This window comes from Myotis lucifugus, unplaced genomic scaffold (assembly GCF_000147115.1).
Source record: "Myotis lucifugus unplaced genomic scaffold, Myoluc2.0 scaffold_568, whole genome shotgun sequence".
Taxonomy (NCBI): domain Eukaryota; kingdom Metazoa; phylum Chordata; class Mammalia; order Chiroptera; family Vespertilionidae; genus Myotis; species Myotis lucifugus.
In genome coordinates this window covers 271,860-275,901 of record NW_005871616.1, presented here as the reverse complement: position 1 = coordinate 275,901, position 4,042 = coordinate 271,860, and positions in this window count along the sequence as shown.

Here is a 4,042-nt window from a genome sequence, read left to right as displayed (position 1 = left end):
GAATCCTCATCTGAGGATATTTTCCATTGATTTTAGAGAGAGTAGAAAGAGAGGGAGAGCAGAGTGAGAGAAACATTAATGTGAGAGAGACACATCGATTGGTTGCCTGCCACATGAACCCTGACCAGGGCCCAGGGTCAAGCCTGCAACCTGGGCATGTGCCCTTGACTGGAATTGAACCTGGGACCCTTCAGTCCAAGAGCTGATGTTTATCCACTGAGCCAAATCAGTTGAGGCTTATAGTATATGTTGTAATTTTTACTTGATAGCTGGTGTGTGATATGTGAGAACATGGGCCTCTCCCACGCTCCAACTCCCCATCTTACCCTGTGGAATAGAATGAAGGCCATCTGTAAGCGGACTGTGAGACTTTGGGAGCCTGGCCAGCTCCTGGGTCTAAGAAAAACGAAGAGAACCTGCTTCTAGATGTGAGCCCGGACTGTAAACAACTGCACAGAAATAGCCAGCCTTTTGCTCTGGCACGGCTTATGGGCGAGTACATTCTACCCCACCCTGTTTTGCTTTGTTTTTTGTGCTCATACCACCCTGTGCTGGGAAAGCCCTTGGGGGAAACTTCACCACCAGCCTCCACCAGGATGCAGGCAAGTCCTAATAAACCCATGTCCTTCCCAGCTGGTTCTCCAGGTTATTTCTTTGGTGTCAGCAAGCAACATGCTGAGGTTCTCTCAGATCTCAGGGCTCTTTGTGTAACAGGTGAATAGGATGCACTGGAGAAGAGAAACTGCAGGAAAGAAGCCCTTGGTCATGGGGTTTGAGGTGTGGTGAGTGGTCAGTGAGCCTGTGAGTAGTGGGTGGCCCTTTCCTGGGCCTGCTTCCTGTGCTGTGAACTTCAGGTGTGCTCTCAGTCTCCTCCTTAGAGTGGCAGGAGTTGGATACTGCCCTTCTCCCACAGGGAGGCTAGAGGAGGCTGGAGTCGAGTATTTCCTGTCCCCTGGGCACTTAGGGTCTGATAAAACCTCAGAAGATAAGGCTCTGGTGTGTGAGGAAGCACAGGACTTGGTTGGAATGTCTGTAAGGAGGATTCTCTGAAAGGCCGGGGGCCTCTGAGGGTTCTTTGCTGAAGGTGGCAGCCCCTATTTTGACTTTTCCAAACAAGTCTGATCCCCCAGGGTGTTTTGCTAGAATCTCTATATTTACTCTTTAAAGACCTGACCTTGTAGAAGCATATCCTTTCTCAAGAATGCTTACCCTGCTGATTGTACCTAGAGGTTAATTTGAGTTCAAGCTGTTGTGACAATAAAAGCCTAAGAAGGCCCTAACCGGTTTGGCTCAGAGGATAGAGCATTGGCCTTCGGACTGAAGGGTCTCAGGTTCGATTCCGGTCAAGGGCATGTACCTTGGTTGCGGGCACATCACCAGTAGGGGGTGTGCAGGAGGCGGCTGATAGATGTCTCTCTCTCATCGATGTTTCTAACTCTCTATCCCTCTCTCTTCTTCTCTGTTAAAATCAATAAAATATATTTTTTTAAAAAGCCTAAGAAGGCAGGCAAACAGGACTGCTTTTACTACTAAAGTAAAACAGTCCCTTAGCCTCTCTTTCACAGAAATGTGTGTCAGAGCAATCTGTTCATATGTTGCTCAGAGTCTGCCAGTCAGCCCTGGCACTGGTGGAATAATTTATTCAGAGAACAAAGCTTGTTAAGAAACACAGAATGTTCTAGAATACTTAAAAATGATTCCCCCTTTCCTTTCCATCCCAGAAGCATGAGAGGATTTTTCTTCAACATTCACTGCGAGAACCAGTGGAACTTCTGGACATAAAGCTCACAAAGGGTGGGGCTCACAATGGCTGGGTCCCCCTTGGAGTTTAACTCTCAGACGGTCCATGCTGAGCCTCAGTCACTTGCCAATTACAGGCCAGGCTTCCTCCTGGGCAGGTTCCCCGGAGCTTTGTGCTCTGTGCTTGTGAGCTTCGTGCCTCGATCACTGGGAGTCTCTGTATTGACTGGATGGGCTCTCGAATTTGGGGGCAGTGGCTTTCCTATGGCCCACTTCTCTTAAGAGTCTAAGAAGCGTCTTGATTTTTCAGTTTGTTCAGTTTTTACATGTTTTTTAGGGTGGAGTGGCGATTTATATCTTCTCACATGCTAGATTGGAACCCAGAAGTTGTTCATTGATTCTTTTTTTAAAATTTTTAGTTCTTTTCTCTTCCTTCCTTCCTTTCTTTCTTTTACATGCAATAAACATTAATATTTCAAGAAAAATTATTTTAATTATAATAATATTACCCAAACTGTACTAACATAGTATAATATCACAAAAGTTGTAGGAAATATTAAAAATCTGTAAATAACAGAATTACTACTATTATATTCTAAAATATTTTTTTCCTCTGGCTCTAATTTAGTTCATCAATTTATGTTGATCATTATATTCCACAAATGACTGAGATCCTGTGGTATTTACCTTTCTCCGACTGGCTTATTTCGCTTAGCATAATGCTCTCTAGGTCCATCCATGCTGTTGGGAATGATAAGAGTTCTTTCTTTTTAATAGCAGTGTAGTATTCCATTGTATAGATGTACCATAGTTGTTGTTTTTTTAATCAATTCATCTGTTGATGGGCACTTAGGCTGTTTCCAAATCTCAGCTATTGTGAATTGTGCTGCTATGAACATAGGGGTGCATATATCCTTTCTGATTGGTATTTCTGGTTTCTTGGGATATATTCCTAGAAATGGGATCACTGGGTCAAATGGGAGCACCATTTTTAATTTTTTGAGGAAACTCCATACTGTTCTCCACAGTGGCTGCACCAGTCTGCATTCCCACCAGCAGTGCAAGAGGCTTTCTTTTTCTCTGCATCCTTGCCAGCACTTGTCGTTTGTTGATTTGTTGATGACAGCTATTCTGACAGGTGTGAGCTGGTACCACATTGTCATTTTGATTTGCATCTCTCAGATGATTAGTGACTTTGAACATGTTTTCATATGTCTCTTGGCTTTCTGACTGTCCTCTTTTGAAAAGTGTCTATTGAGGTCCTTTTCCCATTTTTTGATTGATTGATTATCATCCTTTTGTTAAATTGAAAGAGTTCCCTGTAAATTTTGGAGATTAAACCCTTATCAGATAAAACATTGGCAAATATGTTCTCCCATGCAGTGGACTTTCTTGTTGTTTTTTTGATGGTTTCTTTTGCTGTGCAGAAGCTTCTTATTTTGATGTAGTCCCATTTGTTTATTTTCTCCTTAGTTTCCATTGCCTTAGGAGCTGTATCAGTAAAGATATTGCTACGACATATGTCTGATATTTTGCTGCCTATGGATTCTTCTAAGATTTTTATGTTTTCTGTCTTGTGTTTAAGTCCTTTATTGATTTTGAGTTTATTTTAGTGTATGGTATGACTTGGTGGTCTAGTTTCATTTTTTTCATGTATCTGAGTAATTTTCCCAACACCATTAATTGAAGAGACTGTCTTGACTCCATTATATGCTCTTGCCTCCTTTGTCAAATATTAACTGAGCATCATGGCTTGGGTTGACTTCTGGGTTCTCTGTTCTGTTCCATTGGTCTATATGTCTGTTCTTGTGCCAGTACCAGACAGTTTTGAGAACAGTGGGTTTGTAATACAGCTTGATATCTGGTATTGTGATCCCTCCTACTTTGTTCTTCTTTCTCAGGATTGCTGCAGCTATTGTAGGTCTTTTTTTATTCCATATGAATTTTTGGAGAGTTTGTTCTAGGTCTGTGAAATATTCCGTTGGTATCTTAGTGGGGATTGCACTAAATCTATAGACTGCTTTGGGTAGTATGGACAATTTAATGATGTTGATCCTACCAATCCATGAACATGGTATGTTCTTCCATTTGTTTATGTCTTCCTCTATCTCTTTTTTCAATGTCCTGTAGTTTTCTGAGTATAAATCTTTTATTTACTTAGTTAAGTTTATTCCTAGTTATCTTAATTTTTGTTTGAATGGTAAATGGGATTTTTTTTTAGTTTCTCTTTTGGTGAGTTCATTATCCTAATATATAAAAACCCCGGGTCCATAATGTCCAAAACGACCAAAGGCTCAACCCA